The following is a 25,487-nucleotide window of genomic DNA, read 5'->3' as shown; positions in this document are numbered from 1 at the left end:
CTACAAATCCAGTTAACGATAAAAAAGAAGGAATTTTTTTCCTGGTAATTCTAAAATCTAGTTAGCATTTTGTATATTTATCTAAGTAAAGGTAGAGGAATAGAAACTTAAAAACACTTTAGAGATACCTGTAAAGATTTATGGGCTAGAAAACTAAAGCCCAAGGAAAGGTTAAATAATCCAGATAAGCTAGATTTGATTTGAACACAGTATTTACCAAAGTAATTTTAATAATATATACCAGTTAGCAAATACTTACAAAACATCTGCCTAATCTAATTTGAGTTACTTATCTAACTGGTAGTTCTGTCCTAGGGATGGAACTTGCTGACTCAGTATCTTTCCTGTCTGAAAATACATTCTTTATCTTCCCCAGTATATTTTCTTCCTCATCCTTCACTTTCCCTCTAGACTTGTATATTCCCTCCCATGTGCAGGCATTGAATATTCAAGGTCATCATTTATTCTTAAGTGTCTTGTTCTAAAAAGCCATACATTCTCTTACTGCAATAATTGTTTTCAGGCAAACTATACCTTAGTCCTAAAGAACTAGATCTATCCAGATATAGTGGTGTTGATAACAGCTGAAACATATAATTCTAAACTTTTATAGGCAAGTAGTTTTCCCTGATCTCAAAGGCATTTTGGAATATCACTCCATGCCTAAAAAATTCATTGTGATCATTTTTTCCCTGGGTATAAATACAAAATTATTAAAAAGTTTACAAAAGATACACATATGATATTTACTGCAAATCTCCAAATATATCCTCAGGTAACTTTTCTAGAATTATATTTCTTGGATCCTACGGTATGTCTTTTTTAGTATTTCTGGTACATTGTACCAAATTGCTGTACTGGAAAGTTGTACCAATGTGTGAGTGTTTTTGTAATATGTGCCAATTTAGTAGACCAAAATGGTATCTGATTTAAATTTACATTCTTTTATTACAACCAAAGTTAAATATTTCATATTTATTAACCATTTCTATTTCTCTGTACATATGTAATGTTATAAGTGTTCATGTTATTTGTCCCTTAAAAAATGTTTACTTTTACTTCCTCCAGTAATGCAGAATAGGTATACTCATAAGTTACAATTTAAGAACAATGCAAAGTGTTATTACTTTGCCTATTCATTTAGTGTCCATTCAAGAGGCAGCACAGAGCAAAGAATGCTGGACTGAATGTCAGGGCATCTACGCACAAGCTCCAAGTCTTCCATGTACTGAGCACTGTAACCTAGGATAAACCACCTAACTAAATTTTTTGTAAGCACATTGGATTCGAAGATTCAGTGATTCTTTGTGTAGTCTATCTTGTTTTTCAAAAAGGATATTCCTCTAACTCCCCTAATTAATAGACTCATTATTTGATTGGGTATTTCCTGGAAAACATCTTCGAGCCTTTCAGCAGGTTGCAGACCTGTGCCCCCTCACCTTGTCACCCATCCGGTGTGGAGAAGACCACGCTTTGACCACAGCTTTCCCGGTGCTGATGGGCGCTGTGCTCGGTTCCATCTAACCAAGTCAGTGGTTGGAAACGGTTGGACTTTTCACAGCAGTTATTGATTTTTAGCCTACCTTTCATTCCACAGAGATGAACTGTGACCCAGGCTACAGGAACTTTACTTTTTATTTTATTATTATTTTGTTTTTTTATTGTATATTTTCCCATTACCATTTAGTCCCCTTAGACTCCCCTCTCCCCTGCAGTGACCACTCTGTTGTCCATGTCCATAGGAACCTCATTTTATTGGCATTCTTCTTTCCTTTCCTCCTGTTACTTGGATGCCTGTTTGCTATCTGCTATTAAAGAGAAAAAGATATTTGAGATTCATATCGTACTTCCAAGAAATTTATAATTTGGTGGAGGGAGAGAAGATATGTATGTAAATAATTAGAATTCCAAAAGGAAAGTGATAGATGCCCTAAGGTATTTGTACAAGTGGGTTAAACATCTTGCCACCCAGAAGTGTGGTTGTAAGCCTAGGCATCACCTGGGAGTCACCTGGGAGCTGCCTCCAGCTCCCCACCCGAGGCCTACTGAGTCAGAATCTGCACTTTCACAACATAGCCATTAAAAAGGAGGACAGCTGTAGATGTTTGAAAGAGGCATTACGTATGTACTTCTTGATGGGAGAACCAGAGAAGTCTTCTTGAAGAAAGATGAGAGTAGACCATGAAGGGTTAAATTGATGTATTAATTTTTGCTCCTGAATGGAATGAATAAAAAAGGTTCAGTAGCTTAATAAATCTTTAACATGAATACCTGTTTTCGGAGGGGGTTTTTTTGGCTTTGCTTTTCTAAGAAGGCTTGCTGGCTGGCTTGCTGACATGGACAGTTGTCAGAATTGGCCCTAAAGAAGCTAGCAGACCCTTTGGCCTATTTACATGAACAGCTCATTATTACCTTAACCAAAATAAAGATCATGTTCTTTAGTGGATTCACACCATTCCTATTACTGCATTCGAGAGAGGAGGGAAAAGCTCCATGTTGTGGAAGTCCTTGTGTAGTGTCTTAGATCTCAGGTCTTGGCTCTGTCCTTCAGAATATTGCAATCAAATTCTAACTGCTTTATTCCCTTGGTGATATTGTGATATAAGATCTCTGATTTTTCCAGCCCCGTGATTTTCTCATTATGTAGAACTTTGAGCATTACATTTTAATGCTTCTAATTTTTAGTCACCTGCATTTGTAGACACGAACATTATTAATATATTAGATGAAAGCAATAAAAAGAAAGAAGAAATCATCTCAAAAAACCATCCTAGTATTTGAGCTAAGGAAAATTGTTGAGTAATAGCAGAGTCCCAGTTCTTTTTACATTTTTTTCCTTAAGATTATCAGAGCCTAGTAGTGGGACCTGTGGTTAACTAGATTTAAGAGATCTTGGAAAAAAGGAATCAAAAGAATTTGTTCAGGAATCAAAAGAATTTTTGACCCTGGCAAAAAGGAATTGGGATCTTTTAATTTTTGAGGGACCCTACCATCAGTGTCTTACTCAGTTTATTAGGTGGGAAGGAATATGAAAACCATGCAGTTATAATGACTGAAGTTACAGTTGTCTAGAGTTATCCTATAAATTTAAATTTATTAAAATGAAATAAAATATAAAATTGCATTTCTCAGTTACCATAACCACATTTTAAGTGCTCAGCAGTCACATGTGGCTAGTGGCTAGTGTATTGAACCACACAGAGCATGGAACATTTCTATCAGTGCAGAAAGTGTCATTGAGTAGTGCTCATTTAGAGCCTCACTCTCGCTCTGTCTCAGAAAGCAACACAAAGTTGAGGTAAAGAATGTGGAAATCGCCTCCAGTAGTGTTTCAAAACTTGAATGTGTATCTTGTCTGTGCAAGGGCAGTAACCTGGAAAATCTCAGCACCTTATCAGTGAGCAGGGATTTGACTTTTGGTTGCCTGATAGCACATTTAAGGAAGCACCAGTGAATACTAGTTAAAATCAGAAAATAAAAGTTTGAGTGTTAGTGTTGATTCTTCTCAAAGGGCAAGTCACTTTCCTTCTTGAAACCAAAGTTTTTCAACTAAAAATTGAATGAGATTGAATAGGCTGTTTTGGGAGTCTAGGGAATGGAATATGACTGAGATTTTGTGATATGAGGGCCTGCAATTTGTCTCTATTAAAATCCCTTTTAAGGGTGACATCTTTAGAAATGATACTTTAGGGCAGTGATTTTCAACTGGTGTGCCACAAGAATTTTTAAAACATGTAATACCTGATCTCTTTTCCCTTAGACTGTCAAATTAAAAAAAAATGACAATGACAACAGCCAACACAACAATAGCCATCTGGCGTGAACGAATGAAAATTATATTTATTTATTTTTGTCAGATTGGCAAAAAATATGTTTTTTTGGTGTGCCACACAATTTTAGTAATTGGTTTATGTGCGCCATGGAATGAAAAAGGTTGAAAACTGCTGCTTTAGAGGAAATTTGATTGAATAAGAGCACAGCTACATTTTAATTGGAAAATTACCTGTAAAAAGATGGCCTGTAGATATGTCCTTTTGCCTCGGGTGTCAGAAGCCTACCCTTGCCAGGAGCTCACCTTTTAATTTGATTAAACCTGTAAATGAATGTGCACCTCTTACTGCCTATTTTAAAATGGCTCTAAGTTATGAGCTCATGAGGACAGACTAATATTTAATATTTAAAGCAGTTTGCTAAGAAATTTGAGCCACCTCTAAAATGTGAAGAAAGTATGCTTTAGTGATGGAGTAGAGCTCATGCATAAGTCTTAAACAGAGTTATAATTTCTTGGACCTTGGAACAAGGTACTCTCATAGTTACATGCCTGCTATTTTGCTGTTCTATTTGAAGTTTTGAGAAATGCAGGGGAAATTTTAACTTTTAAAAAATTACTGACACAGAATTGAAGGCTATCTCTTTTGCGGAAAGAACAGTTTCAAGTGTGAATGTGATTTGGAGTTATCCCAAGAGAAGAAATTTAGACATTCTCAATGCCTTTGACTTTATTCCTATGGTTCTGGCCTAACTGCAGTAAAACCTCTGCTGGCTGGTCAGAAGTTCACACTTCTGTAATGACTTCACATTCTGAAAGAGGTGAGAAAGAATAAAGAAGAGCCACTCCTTTTTGTAGTCCAAGTAATTTCTTAGGAAACATCTACTCAAATCAACTCATCCCTCAAGCTCTGTAGATAGCACCTGTTTTTACTATGAGAATGAATACTAATTCTCTTAGAAAGTCTTGTGATCTGTTTATAATTAACAAAATTACCACTGTGTTGCAAAATACTTGGTTCTTGGCTTAATGTTTGAATGAACAGTTTCAGAGACCTTAATTTTGCCTTAGAGCTATGAAAGTTATGCTACATTTTTTCCCATGAGATTTTAATTTAATTTAGTTTTTTTTAATTGCAGTTTGCATTCAACACTCTTTTTGCATTAGTTACAAGTGTACAGCACAGCAGGTAGACATTCGGGTGCCCACCTGGCACCACAGATAGTTATTACCGTATGGTTAACTATATTCCCTATGCTGCACTTGACATCCCCGTCCGCATTTTGTAACTACCAATTAGCACTTCTTAATGCCATCACTCTTTTTCACCTTGTCCCCTAACACTCCCGCCCCTCTGGCTTCCATCAGTTTGTTCTCTGTATCTCTAAGCCTGTTTCTCCTTTTTTATTCATTTATTTTCTTGTTTAGATTCCACATATAAATTATATCATACGGTGTTTGTCTTTCTCCGACTGACTGACTTCACTTAGCTTAATACCCTCTAGGTGCACCCATGCTGTCACACACTGGAAGATTTCATTCTTTTTATGGCTGAGTGTTCCATTGTGTTTATGTACCGCCACTTGTTTTATCCACTCATCTACTGATGGCATACTTTCATATCTTGGCTATTGTACGTAATGCTGCAGTGAGCGAGGGGCTGCATATGTTCTTTTTAATTAGCGCTTTGGGTCTTTTTGAATACATATCAGAAGTGGAATCAGTGGGTCATACAGCAATTCCATTTTTAAATTTTTGAGGGACCTCCACACTGCTTTCCACAGTGGCTGCACCAATCTGCATTCCCACCAACAGTGCATGAGGGTTCCCTTCTCTCCCAGTCCTCACCAGCACCTGTGTGTTGATCTATTAATGGTATCTTTTCTGACGGGTGTGAGATAGTATCTCTGTGGTTTTGATTTGCATTTCTCTGCTTATTAGTGATGTTGAGCAACTTTTCATAAATCTATTGGCCATCTGTATGTCTTTGGAGAAGTGTCTATTCAAGTCTGCACACTTTTTAATTGGGTTGTATGTTTTTCTGGTGTTGTCTGACTTCTTTACAAATTTTGGATATTAACCCTTTATTGGATATATCATTGACAATTATCTTTCATTCAGCAGGTTATCTTTTCATTTTGTTGATGGTTTCCCTTGCTGTGCAAAAACTTTTTTGCTTGATGTAGTCCCATTTGTTTTATTTTTTTCATTTGTGTCCCTTGCCCCCCAAAATATGTCAGAAGAAATAATGTTGAGAGAGATCAGAGATTGTACTGCCTATATTTTCTTGTAGGATTTTTGTGCTTTCAGGTCTTACATTTAAGTCTTTGATCTGTTTTGAGTTTATTCTTGTATATGGTGCAAGAACGTGGCCAAGTTTCATTTTGCCTGTATCTCTGCCCAGTTTTCCCAACACCATTTATTGAATGGACTGTTTTTACCTCCTAGTATGTTCTTGCCTTCTTCGTCATAGATTAATTGGCCATATAGGTGTGTGCTTATTTCTGGGGTCTCTAGTCAGGCATATTGGTCTGTGTACCATGCTGTTTTGCTTACATGCATAGTCTGATATCAGGTAGTGTGATACTGCCCACTTTGTTCTTCCTTTTCAAGTTTTTTTTTTTTAACTTTTTGAGAGGGGAAGGGAGGGAGAAAGAGTTAGAGAAACATCCATGTGAGAGAGAAACATCTATTGGCCACCTCTCAAACATGCCCTGACCAGGGACTTAACCCACAACCCAGGCATGTGCCCTGACTGGGAATTGAACCAGGGACCTTTTGCTTTGTGAGACTATGCTCAATCAACTAAGCCAAACCACTCAGGGTTCCTTTTTGAGATTGCTGTCACTTTTCAGGTTCTTTTGTGCTTTCATGTGATTTTTTGGAGTATTTGTAGATTGCTTTGGGTAGCATGGACATTTTATGATGTTAATTCCTCCTATACAGGAGCACAGTGTATGCTTCCATCTGTTAGAGTCATCTTGAATTTCTTTCTTTAGAGTCTTATAAAAATTCAAGTACAGGTCTTTTACCTCCTTTGTTAAATTTATTCCTAGAATAAGTTTAAAATAAATAAATTTTATTTATTTTTTGCTGCAATTGTAAATGAAATTGTTTTCTTAGTTTCTCTTTTTGATAGTTCATTATTGGTGTATAAAAATGTAACAGTTTTATTTATTTTTTAATTTTGAATGATTTGAGAGAAACATCAGTTTGTCGTTCCACTTATTTATGCATTTATTGCTTGCTTCTTGTATGTTCCCTGACCAGGGATCAAACCTGCAACTGTGGCATATGGGGACAATGCTCTAACCAACTGAGCTACTCAGCTATGGCCAAAAATATAACCACTTTCTGAATATTTATTTGTATCCTGCTACTTACTGAATTCATTTATCAGTTCTGGTAGTTTTTTTGGTAGAATCTTTAGGGTTCTCTACAAACAATATGATGTCATCTGCAAATAATGACAAAAACTGTGCTACATTTTAAAGTATGATTTACTTGTTTCAGTGATCATACAGTTTATTTAATTGTGCCTATACTCTGTTCTTAGAATATCTCCCAGAAGTAATGTGAAATATTATTCCCTTAATGATAACTTGCAAGTATATCTACTAAAAAGAAAACTTTCAGGAGATACTTTGTTTAGGAGTCAGATTTGGGCTTAGATATTGGATATGTTGTTTTTCACCTTTGTTATCTTGCCCATTAACTTCTGGGGAGTAATGCAAGTATTTTATCTGAATTATAGAAGGGGTTATTTGCATGCCTCTATGATTTTGTGGGACAAAAAATGGTAAAAATGTATCTCAATTTCTTATCCTTAGATCTTGGTCTTTAGTACAATACCTTATACAGGTTCAGTGCTCAATAATAGTTTTGTTAAGTGTACTGGGGGGAAAAAAAAAAGTAGAGCTAGGTAGGAGGGTATGGAGGACCAGAAATGCATAGGGGAATTTAGTTTGAAAGCCTCACGGAGAAGGCAAGCCTCGAAATAGATGAGACAGTTAGTCATTTGGATTTCCTGGGGGAATAGCCTTCCAGGGAGGGGCATTAAGCCCTAATGTGGGCTGTCCTAGGCATTTTCAAGGAGCAGTGTGGTTGTCCTACTGTAGCATATTAGAAGATTTAAGTCACATAGCCGAAACATACATTTGTAAAACTATACTTATTCTTACTATGTGCATTGATTCCTGATATTTTCCTCTTTTTTTTGTCCTATTCCGTGCTTTATTTTATTTTTAAGAAATTGCTGATCTGACCCAGTAAGGTAAAACTTCCTAACAGGGTTGCTGGTAATACTGATCTCCTTAACCCTTTGGCCAGGTGCTGCTGCTGGAAGTAGCTTTGACTGTTTACCCCAGAATGACCCCGGCACACAAAATTAAAAATATTCTCTGCATTTGACAGGGTGGATAACAACCTATAGTTGTAATAACTTAAAATGTTAATATAAAAGGTTTTCTGATGCATTTTTTGATTCCTGAAAGCAGTATACTTTCATGGTAAAAAAAAAAAAAAGCATATGAAGGAAAAAGTGCATACCCTAACCACTGATAACATTTTAATGTACAGTAGACCCTTGAGCAATGTGGGAATAAGGATTGCTGACCCCCTTTCCACACATAGTTGAATATCTTTGTATAACTTTTGACTCTCCAAAAGCTTAGCTACAAATAGCCTACCACTGACCAAGAAGCCTTACCAATAACATAAACAGTTGCTTAATACATATTATATGTTATTTTTATTAGATACTGTATTTGCACATTAGACTACACTAGAGAAAAATGTTAATAAAAATCATGAGGAAGAGAAATACATTTATGGAAATATTTTTTGAAAGATAGTATTTCCATACATTGGAAATTTCCATACATTACAGAAATACATATTTTTGAAAGAAAAAAGCATGTATAAGTGTGCCCATGCAGTTCAAACCTCTGCTGTTCAAGGGTCAACTGTATGTCCTTCTATTTTTTCTATGTATGTTTGAAAGGACGTTTAGCAATGACATGTACATTTTGGACAAGGGAGGGTTGGGCTCCTGCTCTTGTTTGATTCTGGCATAGCGTGGTAGACCACTGGTTACATGGGGCTTAAGAAGGAAAAGATGTCCACATGGGTACATGTACTTGTATTTTTATAACTTGGAAATGACACCTAGCTTGACCATTTAACTTTTAAAAGTTATTTAACCTTTCTGTGCTTTCATTTTCTCACCTATCAAATGGGAATAAAAACCTCTTCTACAGAGTTCTGAGAAGACAATGAGACTCTGAATGTGTCCATGGGACATTGTAGGCACGTTAACTGCTGATTTCTGCCACATATTAGGTACTTAAGAAATGTTTAGATGAGAAAATCAGTGAGTGAGTGAGTGAATGAATTGTTCCCTTTTTTTGTAATTTTAAAATTGCCCATCCATTGGTATTAAAATTGTGTGCAGTGAAGTAATGAGCTGGCATGACTAGCTTCCAGCTCCTATGGTCTTCTAATGGTGATAATTGCACTGTCATAAAAACTGCCTAACAATGCGACTGTTAAGTAAGTTATCTGCCTACATTTGTTTTATAACTCTATTTAGTTGTACTTATATTCATTATATAATGATGAACCCTGTTCAGCCACTAGCTTGGACAAGTTACTTTTAGCCTATTTGAATCTTATCATTTAACAAATATTTGCACTTGACATATGTCAGTTATTACAAAGTTTCATTTTCCTTATTTATAAAATAGAGACAATGTAGTTTCTACTTCAGCTTCAGAGTTGCTATGATAACATAAAGGTAATAGATACATTTATTTGTGAACAGTAAATACAAATAGTTACTTTGGAATATTGTCACATGCTTCAAACATATGTTTTTTACTTGGATTTTTCCACTGGAAGCCTAGGTATGCAATATACATCCCTTCTAGGGAGAGTTGGTGCATGATGGAAGTAGCTCTACATCTGGATTTCCTGGATAGCTGGCAATACTAGAAGGTAGAGTGACCTCAAAGCTGGAAAGGCCTAGTTCATTCCTTATCTGCTTCTTTGTAGCTATCTGATATTAAGCAAATTTCCTTATCTTTCTGATCTTCAAATTTTTTATTTTAAAAATGGGGATAATTTTGCATGGTTGTCAAATTGAGATATAAAGTACTTTGTATCACCCAGTATACAGGACACATTTTTGTTTTGTAAGGTAATGAATAGAGAAGGAAACCTTGTCAAATGGATAAAGTCATCATTATGTAATTTACAAAGTACCTTGGAGGAGGATAGTGCTTGTGCTGACCGTCTTTCTGTGCTTTTACTATCTTTTTGACCCTCTGAAATGAGTAAATGAATAAGAAGTTTTATTTTTAAAGTCTGATGCTAAATATTAGTGGTTTCTTAAAGTGCTTATTAACTTGTCTCTTTCCCTGGTAAGTTTTGAAATAGTGACAAAAGTAACTATGATTGATAGAAATAAATAACTAACTTGATGTGAATTTCTGCTTTTAATACAACAGCAGATGAATTCCTGTAAGTGGTATAAATGAAAGTGGTGAAACATGCTTTAAGCTCTATTATTTGAAAGGTATCATTTGCTCCACATAGAAAAGCATCGTTTCTATTACTTTGTATACTCAAAAATCATTCAAAAAATATATCATTGACTGTTGTAATTGACAAAATATTTGGAAAATGATGACATGTCTTTAGAAATGTATAATTTTACTCTAGTTCAATTTATTTAGTAAGGGAAGAGAAAATTATCACAGCAGATTTCTGTTCACCAAAAAGGTGCAAAAATAAAAAGGCTATTTGTGTAAGTGTGGAAAATTTCAAATTGCTGGTTATAGTTTCATTTTTCCCTATAAGCCTCACTTATGTACCATAGTTAGCCCTTAATATTACTTCCAGTGGGGTGTGAAGTTATTTACACAAAATATGTGTAATATCTACTACATATGTGTAGTATGTGTAATTTAATCAGTTCTGGCCATTTAAGCTAAATCTGGTTATAGATTTGATGAAAACTGAGGCTATGACAAATCTTTTTGAATTTAGATACTGTGATGAAGGTATTTGGTGAGAACTTAATTGGCATATAAGGTAGTTCATGATGGGCATTTTAACTTGGATCAAGAAAAGGCCATTATATATATGGTTTAGCTTTTCTAGCCTCATGAATACATTTACAAATCCCTCCCATTGGGAAGATGGGTACTTGATTAGAGAAAGGCTAGATTGTGGTTTCTAGTCCACAATGCTGTTATAAAGGCTTCCTTGATGTACACTGGTTATTCTCTTAAAGAAAAGGGTGATTTAGGATATATAGTAAGCCCTGGCCGGTGTGGCTTGGATGGCAGGGACGTCGTCCCATATACTGAAAGTCTGTAGGTTCAATTTCTGGTCAGGTAACATGCACAGGTTGCAGGTTAGATCCTTGGTCAGGGTGCATACAGGAGGCAATTAGTCAGTGTTTCTCACATCACCCATGCTCATGCGCTCTCTCTCTCTCTTCTTCCCTCTCCCTTCCTTTCTCTCTGAAGGCAATGAAAAAATGTTCTCTGGTGAGGATTAAAAAAAAAAAAAAAAAAAATATATATATATATATATATATATATATATATAAAATAAGATGAGCCCTCAAGAAATAGCTTGAGAATCTAATGTTCTGTAACAAAATAATCAGATTTTCAGTCTTCTCTTTCTCATTTGACCCATGAGGCCAGAGGAACCACCTGGCTAGACACGACTGAGGTAGTTAATTGTACATAAGCCTGTTGTATTTGATGCCCTAGTGAAGGTCTTTTTTAGCTTACCTTATTTGGGGAATACAGCTTTGTACTGTAGTACTAACTTCCCTTAATCGTTTATGACTGTTACTTCTTAGGAAAAATGGATTGTGATATTAGGAAATTAGCAAAGAGCTTGTCTGTATTCCTACATGACATGATTTTTGAAGAGTCTGGTATTTATTTTGGGACATAACAGTATTTGAAGTACAGCAAGCCCTCGAGTAATGTCATTTTATTCATTGTTGTTTTGTTATAAAGTTGATGAGATGCTGTAGAAACTTAACTGTTGTTTATTTCAATTAGCTTATGGCAAAATTTGTTTTGTTGTGTGTTATTTCTCTTAAAGTCACAGAATCTACCCACAACTTTAAGTGGGGACTTACTGTAATAAGTTAACAAATATCCCTGAATATTGTAAAGATAGAAGGTATTTTTTAATGGCTGAAAATGCACTTTTATTCAGGTTGTTTAAATGGTTTTTAGTTTCAGGAGGGAGAGTGTCTTCATGGCACATTTTCTTCTAAGAGAAATACAGGGTCCTTGTATTATCAAAGTTTATAACCCACTTTTCAGGACTGGGGTAATTCATATCAGTATGTGTTTTAAAGGTAATTAAAGCTAATTCTATTCATATAAGCCAAATGGGTATGTTAGTATAACCATTTTTTCCCTAAAAAATCACTAAAAAATATAAAGAAACATTTGTCTTCGTGTTTAGGTTCCGAAATAATGTTTGTTAACACCCTAGTTCTTAAGTCCACAGTGACACATCACATGGGACGGCTACTGGCAGCTCTTGTTAGCCATCAGGAGACTGCCTGGCTGTGCTTTGTGCCTGATCTGCATGCTTGGACGCTTTGAAGTTTGTCGATTGAAAGTTCGTAATGAAGGAAGCTGTTACCTGCCTTACTGAAGGCTACCAAATATGGTTGAACTTTTAAAAACAGTGATTGTGATGTGTTCCCCAGGTAATCGTGGCCTCCCAACTGTGACTTATACTACCCTTGGTGAATCTTCTGCTTATAACGTTTATAGCACTTTATAGTAACCTACCCCATTTCTTCTTGGAATGCTATTCTTCCTGCTTCTTTTATGCTCCAGTAGTTTCTTCTCTTTCTCTGTGTTTCTTTCCCTGTGCCTCACTGGTTGGATAAAGGGAAAAGGCCTACATTTAAGAGACAGATGACAGTGAGGAGGTAAATGTGGGTATTATCTAATGTATTAAGAGCTGCTTTTCTCCCTTTCCATCACCCCTTGTCATCCAGTCATTGTAACTCACAGCTTTAACCGTTGTCTCTCTGAAGACTGGAGTAGCTTGGGAGTTGTTGATGCTTTGGTTAGTGCCGTGGGCTCAGTGACTGACTTTCTTGGTGCTTTAGTGCTGGGTATATAAAAAGTAGTCAAATACAGTTTCCAAATTTTTCATGCTAGTTGGTAGAAAGCCCCTCATCTCTGTGAGCTGTTTTCTAATTGACTGGGTAAGGTATATAAATAGTGACATTGCAATAGATCAGTGACTAAAAAGAAATTCTTTCTCCCAAATAGTCTTATTCCTCTTTCAGTTCCGCCAGTCACCTAGGTTTGTAACTGGCTCATTGAACTTCTCAGCCTTTTAGTTGGCTCTCATGACCTGTTTGTCCTTCTTCTGAAAGTTTCCCTAAATCTTCTCCACCTCACTCCAGGCCCTGGTTTTTCTTTGTTGTTACACTCTCCCCAGTCTTTGTCATAAAGCATGGAACACTAATCTTTCTTAAGTCTTGAAGTCATCGTGCTCCTTTTTTAATGAGAAGTCTCCCTTATTATTTTCTGCTACAGTACATATCAGCCCCTCTCTTGGCTCTCAAGGGTATTATACTCACTCTCCTAACACTTCGGTTTTTTCATTAACTGTCTGGCTCCAGCTTAACCTTCCAACTTCATTTTCCAATGCTGCACCCCACGAACTTCCATAGCCACACTTTGCTACTCACTCCACCCACGGAAACTACTCTGCTTATCTAAACCAGATAGTGCTCTTTGCCTTTTTCCTCCTTCTCTCTAAATTTTTCTAGTCTACTTTCTGTAAGCCTCATAGTACTTGTATCTTATATCTTGTGTGCTGATTTTTCATGCGTGGTCATGAAGCCCTTGAAGGACAGAATGTGCCTTTGAACTCCCTGCAGGCCATACCTGATTCAGCGCTTCCATCCCCATGGGGTCTTACCCAGGTACTGATATAAGTTGTAGAAGAGTAGGAGGATACGATCTTGTACGTGATAGGATTGTGGTGACTGTGTGAATGGAAAGGTGAGCAGATAGATGTTCAGCCTGACAAGGTAGAACTTCCTAGTGGCACTGCTTTTACAGTGGGTTGGCCGGTCCTGTAAGCTGTCTATCATAGCAAGTGTTCAATTAGGCTAAATGGCCATTCGGCCAGGGGTGCTGTCAGGAAGAGTCCTGTATGAGGAGGCAAGGAAATAGTATATGATCAGATAAACTAGAGCCCCCTCTATTTTGTAATTCTACATAATTATTGTTTTGACCTAATAAAGTAGAGGCCACAGAGATTGATAGAAATGAAGGATTGATTAGGGTAATGATAAATTAAACAGTAATATTGATAATTTATAGCCAAGTAATCTTATGGTATATGGTCCTATATTTCATTGCTATCTATAGAGCTCATGATGTTGAGAACAAAATTTGAAATTATAAGATATGTTTTTGTGGCCTTCACATTTGATTATTAGATTGCTGAGAGAGTTCCATTTAGGAGACTGTGTCTAGCCTACATAGATTCTTAATCTGAAAACTTTATTGTTTTGAGTTACTATAGATAAATATTTAATTGGAACTGCTGCATTCATTTCACTAAATAGGAAAATTATGCTCATCCCATCCCACAACAATAAAGGATGTGAACTTCAGTTGATTGAGACTTGCTTTTTTTCCCTCCCTTTTTAAAATTGAAACCAATGGTGTATGTTTTTGTATTTACTCTCTTAATTTACTTGTGAATCGATTTGTCACTTTTTTACTTGCTAGTTTGTCCTTAGGCAGGCCAGGCATTTTTCTTAAGTTTTTTTTTTGTCTGTCTGTCTGTCTGTTTGTTTGTTTGTTTGTTTGCTGGGGGGTGGAGGGAGGTCTCTAGAATTCTTCCTGTATGTGTTTTTTTTCTATTTAAAATAGATCTCTTTTATTGTCATAATTTGAGTTGTAGTTCTCATGCAAAGATTTAGAAAATGCCTTCTATTCTAACTGCAAAATAAATGTCATTCATGGCCTCTCCCATTTTTAAATAGGTGGACCTCCTCTGTGGTCTCATAGGCTTGTAGCATGTCTAAAAATGGAAGAGCTTGAAGGTCATTCAGTTCAATTTGTTTGTTCATTTGGCAAACATTGTGGAGTTTCTACCATATGTCAAGCATCATACTGGGTACTAAGGATGAATAAAATGGTATGAGACCTACACTTCCTTGGCAAAAGTAAAATAAAATAAAGCAAAAAGATGTTTCCACAGTAAAATAACTTCTTTATTAATTTATAACAGTCTTAGGTTTTTTCAGATGCAAGGTCATTATCACACAAAAGAGCAATAATGGTCAAGATTTCTTGCCAGTCTTGTATTTGCTTTGGCAAATACATACATAAATGGTCATGACTTCTCGTATATATGTACTGTGTTCTTAAATGTGAGCTAATGTGATTTTGCCTCCCTGTATTAGTTTTCTGGGGTTGCTGCAGCAAATAACATGACTTTGATAGCCTAATACAAATTCATTCTCTCACAGTTCTGAAACCAGACATCTGAAGTGAAGGTGCTGGCAGAGCCACTGTCCCTCCGAGGGCTCTAGGGGAGACCCCCTCGGTGCCTTCTCCAGCTTCTGGAGGCTCCTGGCATTTTTTGTCTTATGGTCACATCGTTTCAATCTCTGCCTCCATCTTTATATCATCATCTCCCCTGTGTGTTTCTGTGTCCTTTCCTCTGCCTTTAGGGCACCAATCAGTGGATTTAGGATCTACCCTAAATACAGGATGGTTTCATCTTGAAATTGTTAACTGGTTACATTTGCAAGAAACCTATTTCCAAATAAGGTTACATTCTGAAGCTCTGGATGATATGAATTTGGGGGAACCCTGTTCAACCCACTGCAGCCTATGTGCTTCTTTTTGACTCTAAGTCTCTATATAGATAGAACTGTGGGCAGAAAGAAATAAGCTATGTGTGTTCATGTGTGTACATCTAAATGTTATTCCTTAAACTAGAAAACAATAAAAGTAGTTAATGAAATACTTTTGTTGCATAAAGGTATTTAGGAAAATGGCTTTATTTGCATTGATAGTGAGATAGTGAGATAAGATAATACTTTTTAAAAATACACTTTGTTTTTTAGAATTATAGGATCACGTTGAGTGCAAGTACAGAGGTTTCCTATGTGTACAATATAGTCCCTGCCTGTCCACAGGCACAGCCTCCCGTTACCAACATTCCTGACCAGAGGGGTACATTCATTACAGTTAATGAGCCTGCATTAACACTTCATTATCACCCTGAGTCTGTAGTTTACGTTAGGGTTCATTCTTGGTGTACATTCTGTGAGTGTAGACAAATGTGTAATGACATATATTTACCATTATAATACCATACAAAAAGTAGTTTCACTGGCCTAAAAACCCTCTGTGTTCTGCTGATTCATCAGTCTCTGCTTTCTGCACTCTGGACACTGATCTATTTACTATCTCCATCGTTTTGCCTTTTTTTGCCTTGTTCTCATATGATGTCATATAGTTGGAAACAAATAGCATGTAGCTTTACAGATTGACTTCTTTCACTTTGTTTTGTTTTTTGAATTTTATTTTAATTGTTGTTCAAGTACAATTTTCTATCTTTTACTCCTATCCCAGCCCACCAGCCCACCTCCCTCCCATTTCCGCCCGGCCCTAGTTTTTGTCCGTGTGTCCTTTATACTTGTTCCTGTAAATGACTTCTTTCATTTTATAATAGACATTTCAGTTTCCTCTGTATCTTTTCATGGCTTAATAGCTTATTTCTTTTTAGTGCTGAGTAACATTCCATTGTATGGATGTACCACAGTTTATCGGTTTGTCCATTGAATTCAGGAAGGACATCTTGCTTACTTCCCAGTTTTGGCAATTATGAATAAAGCTGCTCTAAACATCCATGTGCAGGTTTTTGTGTGGATATAAGTTCTCAGTTCCTGAGTAGATACCAAAGAGTGCAATTGCTGGATTGTGTGGTAGGCGTATGTTTAGTTTTGTAAAAGCAGCCAAACTGTCTTCCTGAGTGGCTGTGTCATTTTGCATTCCCACCAGCCGTGAACGAGAGTCTCTGTTACTCCACAACTTTGTTGGCATGTGGTGGTGCCAGAGTACTGGATTTTGGCCATTCTAATAGGTGTGTAGTGGTATCTCATTTTAATTTGCATTTCCCCGATGACATACAATGTGGAGCATCTTTTCATATCCTGAATTTGCCATCCGTGTGTCTTTGGTGAGCTGTTGATAAAGGTCTTTGGCTCCTTTTTAAATCAGGTTGTTTGTTTTCTTACTGTGGAGTTTTAAGAGTTCTTTGTGTATTTTGGATAACAGTCCTGTAACTGATATGTCTCTTGTAAGTCTTTTCTCCTCATCTTTGGCTTGCCATGTTCCTCTCTTCACAATGTCTTTTGCAGACCAGAAATTTTTAAATTTAATGAAGTCCAGATCATCAGTTCACTTTTACCTGGATCGTGCCTTTGGCATTATATCTAAAAAGTCATCACCAAACCCAAGGTCATCTAGATTTTTTCCTGTGTTACCTTCTAGGAGTCTTATTATTTTGTGTTTTTACATTTGGGTCTGTGCATTTGTTGTGAAGGGTGTAAGGTCTGTGTCTAGATTCATTTTTTTTCATGTGGATGTTCAGTTGTTACAGTGCCATTGTTGAAAAGGCTGTTTTCCCTCCATGTACTGCCTTTGCTCCTTTGTCAAAGATCAGCTGATTCTACTTATGTGGGTCTGATTCTGTGTTCTCTGTTTTTTCCCACTGATCCGTTTGTGTATTCTTTTCCCAGTAGCACAGTATCTTTATTACCATAGCATTATAGTGAGTCTTGAAGGTGAGTAGTGTCAGTCTCCAGTTTTGTTCTTGTACTTCAGTATTGTGCAGGCTATTCCAGGTCTTATGGCTCTCCCTGTACTCTGTGGTCCGCTTCTCAATAGCCACAAAATGACTTGCTGGAATTTCTGTCAGGTTTGCACTGAATCTATAGATCAAATTGGAAAGAAGTAACCTTGATAATTTTGAGTTTTTCTGGAATAACTATCCATGTATTTAGTCCTCTTTTTGATTTTCTTCATTGGAAGTTTGTAGTTTTCCTCATAGAGATCTTGTGCATATTTTGTTAGTTTATACTAGGTATTTCATTTCGAGGGGGTACCAATTTAAATGGTACTGTGTTTTGAATTTCAAATTTTACTTATTTATTGCTGGTATATAGGAAAACAGTAGACTTTTGTATATAAATGTTGTCTTTTGCAACCTTGCCAAAATGGTTTATTAATTCTGGGATTTTTTTTTTTTGTCAATTCTTTTGGATTTTCAACATTAGATTATTATATCATCTGCAAACAAAAACACTTGTTTCTTTATATTGCATCATATCAAGATGCATTAATATCTGGTTGTCCCACTTTCAGTGACTAAGATTGTTCAATAACAGTGTTGATGCAGTTCTGCATTAAGATTAATTCAAAGCTTCTCGAAAGCCTAGGCAAAAAGAGAGTATGACATACTATGTAATTCTCAGTGTTCAGTGCCCAGTGGTTATCTTCTTTTAAGAACAGAGAACAATTTTGCCAGAATTATGGATGACTCTTAAAATACTTGAGTAAGAGAAACTCCCCCCTCTTTCTTTTAATTAATCCGAAAGTGAAATATTTGGTAATCTTGATAAACGTAATATAAACGTCTATGTAATGTTATTTGCACCCCTATCCCCAGTGCCTAGTACAGTGTCTAGCACATAATAGATGACCCAGTGAACTATTTGTGGGACAAGAGAGTAACTAACAAACGAATGTATGTAGGCTCTCTTAAGGGAACTTGCTTTTATCAGGCATCCTGGGCAAGAAATACAGTATAGCACAAAGAAAGCCATCATTTTTTTTCTGTTAACATCTATTTGCAAGTACTTGTTCCGGACTGTTACTTAACAAAATCCAGTGCAAGGGACCAGTTGAGAGACAGTGATGAAAGGAACAATGTCACATATACATATACCACCCCCCACCCCACCCCGCGGTTCTAGAGTGTGTACAGAAGAAGAAGTAAACAATTCTCATCTTAATTTTTTTCCCCATTCCCATGCTTTATTAGAACCACCATTGCTAGAAGTTTCGGTTTTAGAGGAACAGTATATAGTGAGTTTAAGACAAAAATCCTTTCCACACATTGAGAAGTTCATTCCTCATTCTGAAAAGCTTTTTATAACAAGAGCATTCTTCTCTGAAGGTCAGAGAAGTACACTGTCTATTCCAGATAAATTAGTTCATCCCATTTTTAGAAAACAGTGAAGGACAAAACACAGACGACTTTAGTTTTTAAGGGAAATTCATGCACAACCAAATAACTAATATGCAGGGAAAAGTATGAATTGCAACAAATTTCTCTTTTTTCTTTTTTATGGTTGCTTTTGCTGGTATAACTTGAGTTATGGGATTATATTATCTATATTTGATTTTTTTTGCATAGAATTTGTTTTTCCAAACATGTTTGCACCCACCATATTTTAAGTTATTTAGTGAAGAATGTTGTAATTGTTCTGTTTCCTTATGAAAGCAGATTGGTTCTCACTTGTCCAAATGGGTTGCACTGATATTATAGGAAGGTTGGTTGTTATCACTGAGTAATATAAGGGTTAAAGTAGCTTCCCCGTGTTATTCTGCACTTAGTCCTATTTTTCTCCTCTCTTTGAACTTCTAGTTCATTATAATGCTTCTGGGAATACTAACAGTGAAATGTGCCTTGATTGATAACTCAGCTTCAAGGCTCTTACAGTGCCTGTCAGCCTCAGCTTCTTTTCTCCTGGGACCTTTCATATCTCTTAGCTCTTTCCCACCGCAAACCTCTAGGCTTCTGCTGCAGAACCGAGGGTGAGAGAAGTGGCCTCAGGGAGGAGAAGCAGTCTGGGTCCTGTGGCATTGGGACATCACGTGGGAGGCTGCTTTGTCAGTTGGGTTAGAAATGGAAGGGAGTTGGTGTATTACTTCTTGCTACAGGAGAGACAGAGTTTTGTAACGGGCTTTGAGAAGCTCCCAACAGAAAGCACAGAAATGAAAGATGTCATAAAAGTACACTAAGCTATTAATGCAAAATGCCCAGCAGATGTAATGCCAATGGAGAACAGTAATGCCACAGGGAAGGAAACATTTTCTATTGAAACTTGTATTTTATGTCAGTGATTTTGATGTAGAACTATCTAAGCAAAAGGTAGTGTACTTTTAAAACTTAACATCTAAAAAAAAACTTAACATCTGTGTAAATTTTCAATAAGATGACAAATTCCACATTTTTTAAAAAATCTCACTAATTTGCATGTCAGTACGGAATTCTCACAGATGAGTCTCACTTGTTCTTGTGTTCATATTTGAGGACCAGAAGACCTTGTGTAATGTTTAAAATGAATTTACTGCACGCTTGTTTGTAGAGTAAAAGCTTTGTTCTATTAAGCAGTGTTTCTTGAACTCAGATGTGCATAGGAGTCTCTGGAGGATCTTATCAAAATGGAGATTCTGATTCAGTAGGTCTGGGGTGGGGCGTTTTTTCACAAGCTCCCACGTGATGCCAGAGCTGCTGGCTCAGGGACCACTATTTGTTCTGAATAGCAGGATTTTAAGATACTGAGCTTTAAAACAAACTCACTCACTGGAAATACTATCTTGTTTTCTAAACTGATTTACTAAGATTTTCTCATAAAACACTTAAAGCAAAACCTAGCAAATACTCTTGTAACTATAAATGTTGCTCACAGAAATAATATTTAATAATCTCTTCAGCCTGATACTTTATTAGCTTCTGATCCTGAGAGTCCCAAATCATGTATTTTCATGACTGAATTAACACCCTTAAAATAGGACTGTACAAAAAGTATTGGAGTTTTATCTAATGTGACACAGCTGTTCTTAAATGTGGGCATTCCGTGTGCTGAAGTATCTGGAAATCATGCTGGAGCACAGCCCGGGGAACCAGAGGGTGTTCCTGGGGGTCATGACAGCTCTTAAACAGTGAGGCGGAGGGGTCTCTGCAGTGGGTGCGAGGGTCGCTTCCCAGATCTCCTCTAAATCTGAGGCTATGAATCACCTAGTGTTGTGCTTTTTGCCACTACATTATTAAAAACAAATTTTAATGTAGAGTTCCTATTTGATGATCTTATTGTCTTCAAACATGGTAAAAATGTTTGTTGGCTATTTCCATTTCTGAACATCTTTCCCTCTTAACTCCAACAGCACCCCTATATTCTTAGTGTATTCACATAATCTGCCCATTCATTCACTTAGCACATATTGGAGTGTTTATTGTATACAAACAGTGTAGTGTAGTAAGTGATCTGTGGGACATGAAATTAAATTAAGGTACAGTCTCTACTTTCAAGGTACTCAGAGTCACCTGCAGGAGGTAAGGTAACACAAATAACGCATGTGGAAAGGAGTAGTAACACCCTACAGAAAGTGCTCTCAGGGTTCAGAGGAAAGAGAAATGAATCACTATTGTCTGGTACAGTCAGAAAAGTCCTTAGAGAAAAGGTAGCTTTTGAATTGGGTGTTGAAAACTTAGGTAAGCTTTTCTAGGTGTTCCAAGCAGAGGAAACTGCATGAACCAAGTATGGAGGTGATTAAGAAGGCACATTTTAGGAATTGCAGGTACTGTAGATGCCTTGCATGCTTGAATTTGTAATCTATAGGATTTGGACCATTTGCAAGTTACCTTTGAAGGGTCATGTAGTAATTTTTCTGAGTTATTGATTTTATACCCTTGCTAAGAGCCTAGTGTGTAAAGTCAATGAATGAAGCTAGTGATTGGTTTGACATTGTATCTCAGCCCCTATGTACTCCTCTCTATTTGGGATTTTGTGAAGAGCTTGTTACAATTCCTTTCAATTACTGAGGGACTGCTGTAAATAGGGTGGCCATATAACTTATTGCCCAAACCAGAACCCTTTTGATAAGGGGTGGTGCTATTAATAGTATTTCAGGGCAACAGGCATAAACTGGGTTTGTCTCAAGCTAGAGTATATGGCCTACTAGATTTGTTGAACATTAGAATGTGACTTAGGAAAGCTAGTTTGTGAGTGGCCCTAAATGACAGGCTAAGGAGTTAGGCTTTTATATTAGACAGTGAAAAACCGTTGGAGGTTTTTATTGGGCAGAGGCATGAATATATGCAAATCAGCATTCGAAAAGATTAGCCTGGCCTCTATGGGCGGTTTGGATTGAAGGGAGTGTCATAGTAGTGCCCATTAAGGGTATATTTGAATGGTAAAACCTGAATGATCTTAATGTACTAGGGAAATTTACTGATTGATAAAATTATGAACAAAGAATCTGTAGTAATTCACTTCTAATATGTATTATGGTGTGAGTTTGTACTTCTGAAGAAGATCCTGTTGGGGTAGTGACTTACTCAGTTAATGGTTTTCCTAAAGGAGTAGCACTGGGGCTTCTCGGTGAGCTCCGGAACATTTCGAGTATGCTAGCGTTGTAGCCTGTATATTTGTTAGTACTGTAACAGAGTTTGACCTAACACTGAGAGTGCTTAATAAAAAACCCTTCCGCAATTTATTTCTAAAATACTACCTTTTATCGCGTAGTCATATTTTCATTTTATCTTGTTTCAACTTGATGGCTAATCTAGAGTTTTAATTTCATAATAACTCCTATTTCCCTAGCTTAAATTTTCCCTTTTCCTACCCCTATGGAGTAGATCAGGCTTTTGAGGGGAAAAAAAGCATTTTTGACCAGGAAAAATACACAGAGCTTCATGGAAAAGGGACTCTATGATTGAAGGACTGATTATGCAGTGGTGGAAGAGAGGACACTCCAGGTAGAGGGAACCATGTACACAGAGAGATGGAAGCAGGAAAATTGTGGGACGTGTTTTGGGAAAAGGAGCTGGCTGCTAGGGTCCTTCAGAAGTGCTCTGGAAACATACCCAGGGTACTGCCATTACTAGCCAGGTATGGGTCATGGAAGGTACCAGGAAATCTAAGGAAAGAAACACTTTTTAGTTCCCAGAGATACCTAATGTTTAAAATTCATGTAATGGAAGAAAATGTTCTTGCTGAAGAAGCTCCTATTTAAAGCCAGACTGTCACTTTATTTTTTTTAATGAATTTGGGTACAATGTTCACCATTTCATTGATGTGCCTTCATATAAGATATATCACTAGATATAGACTGGGATGTTTAATATTTGGTATAAGAAATGCATGTGGAAGGAATTATCTAATGATTTATAGAAGATCATTGAAGAAAACTCAGAAGGTACCTGTGAAGTTTTTTTTTGGCAAGCAAATGAGCTAATGAACTGAAGAGAATGACTAATTTGTAAAATACTTCATGTTTCTATATATATATGTATTTACATATGTTGCCTAAACATTCCATTATTAGAGGCTGTATTCTCCATGACTACTACTATCTTCCATTCAAAATGTCTGGGTAGATTTTTGCTGTTCCTTTTCTCTTTTTTTAAAGATTTTATTTATTTTTATAGACAGAGGGGGAGGGAGGGAGAAAGAGAGCGGGAGAAACATGAACGTGTGGTTGCCTCTCACACTCCCCCTACTAAGGACTTGGCCTGTAACCCAGGCATGTGCCCTGACTGGGGATTGAACTGGCGACCCTTTGGTTTGCAGGCCCACACTCAATCCACTGAGCTACACCAGCCTTGGCTGCTGTTTCTTTTTAAAAAATAAACTTAGAATCTTACTTCAAGTCTAAATTTAAAAATTAAATTAATGACTCATCTCATTCCTTCCTGGTGTAGAGCTACTTGTCTTTGTTTCACTTAAATGCTATGGCATTTGACAATCAAGACGTTTCCCCGGGAGAACCTTGTTTCTGCCCAGGGCTGATGTGAAAAGAAGCAATTTATCAGTCTAGTGGAGCTTGCTAACAATTCAAATAAACAACCTGTCCTTCCCCTATTACTGCACATTAATAGAAATGTTAATGATAAATGCCTCCTTTATACCCTACACAGGGCGCAGAGGTTGTTGGGTCAGACAGTTTTCTTGCTGTGGGCCCTGTAGCCTCAATAGCTAGCTGAATAGTCTTATCAGTTGCATGCTTATTTGCACACCATTTATACAGCCAAATTGATTGTTGGTTCATCATTTTTGTTGTTACCTACCATGTAAAAGCAATTAAATTTAGAATATAGTTCTCTGTACACATATATTTTGATAGGTGATAACTTCAAAAAGTTTGAGAGCTCCTTGAAGTAGAGCATACCTGTACTTTGTCTGATGCATTTGTGCCCTCAGTAGTACCTAGTGGACACTGTATAAATATAAATGACTGTTGAGTTATCTAATGACTCGACTTTGATAATGATCAACTTTGTTGCTTTATGATGTTTTTGCATCATCATCTTGAATTATTTTTCAATATACAGTCTTGCTGACCAATATAATTGGCAGCCCTGGCTGGGTGACTTGGTTGGTTGGAGAGCTGTCCCATACGCTGAAAGGTTGTGTGTTTGATTCCCAGTCAGGGCACATACTTAGGCTTCAGGTTCCATCCTCAGTTGATGTGCATACGGGAGGCAACCAAATGCTGTTTCTCTCACATCACACTGTTTCTCTCTCTCTGTCTCACTCTCTCCCCTTCCTCTTTCTCTAAAAAGCAGTGAAAAAATGGCCTCAGGCGAGGGTTAAAACAAAACACAACCAAAAAGAAAACAAAAAAACAAGACAGCAGGACCAAAAGCCTTACATCACCAAACAGAATTACAGCTCTCAGAAATGTAATCTTAACCAATCAGGAATGCATGATAAAACTAGTTAGGTAATCTGCCTGCTAGGCCCTTGCTGTCCCCTAAAGGAAAGTAACTTTGTAATAACTGACTCACTTTTTTTGCCTAGCTAAAACTTCCTTGTTCCCACCCTCTGCTGCCCATGTCTTTTATTTTGTAAAGCTCCTCAGAGCTCTTTTTTTTATCTGCTACATTGGATGCTGCCTGATTTGAATTGATATTTGCTCAAGTAAACTCCTAAAAATTTTAATATGCCTTAGTTTGTCTTTTAAAGGTTACACAGTTATCTAGAGCTTGTTGTACACCAATCAGGGAAGGATCTGTTAATTGAGGTATGGGTAGTAAGGGAAGTCTGATCTTTACAGGTACTGAGGTGTTGAAAATAATGAAACTAGTTATATGGGTCAAATATTCAGGGATTTAAAACGATCTAGCTTACTTTTAGGATAGTGTAATTTATTGGTGGGTAGCAGAAATACTAGTTAGCTTTTGGCTACATTATTGTGGTAACTTGAAAAATAAGTCTCGTGTTATTCTTAGGATTTTCCTAAGAAACAAATAAATTTATAGCAATATTTCAGATAATTAGCTGGCCTTATTTACTAGCATCAACATGACTCTTAATACCATTTAGAAATTGAATTGTAGGTAAATTATAAAACTTTTGAGTTGTAACTATTGTGAGTTCTGAAGTGTCCATGAAATGGGCGGGCGGAGGAATAGTCTTTAGTGCCCTGATTGGGACCTGACGTGACCTGGCACTCAGTAAAGAGCAGTGGCTCCGTGACTGAAGTTCCGTGTACAAGCCATGGTTTGAACAAAGAGCTGTCCAGGCATCAAAACACAGTGTATTAAAGGTGGAGCCTAAAGATAAAATAGACTAAAGATCACTTTTTTAAATAAGTGAACAGTTGCAAATTTA

At 36.8% G+C, this 25,487-nt stretch overlaps 1 protein-coding gene across 2 annotated transcripts in view; it reads left to right on the top strand.

Annotated features, from left to right (window-relative positions):
• Positions 1-25,487, top strand: part of ERP44 (endoplasmic reticulum protein 44) — a 66,114-nt gene that overhangs the window by 1,956 nt on the left and 38,671 nt on the right. The window lies entirely within an intron of this gene.

The sequence above is a fragment of the Phyllostomus discolor genome, chromosome 3 (genome assembly GCF_004126475.2).
Source record: "Phyllostomus discolor isolate MPI-MPIP mPhyDis1 chromosome 3, mPhyDis1.pri.v3, whole genome shotgun sequence".
Classification (NCBI taxonomy): domain Eukaryota; kingdom Metazoa; phylum Chordata; class Mammalia; order Chiroptera; family Phyllostomidae; genus Phyllostomus; species Phyllostomus discolor.
This window is presented reverse-complemented; position numbering and strand designations above follow the sequence as displayed.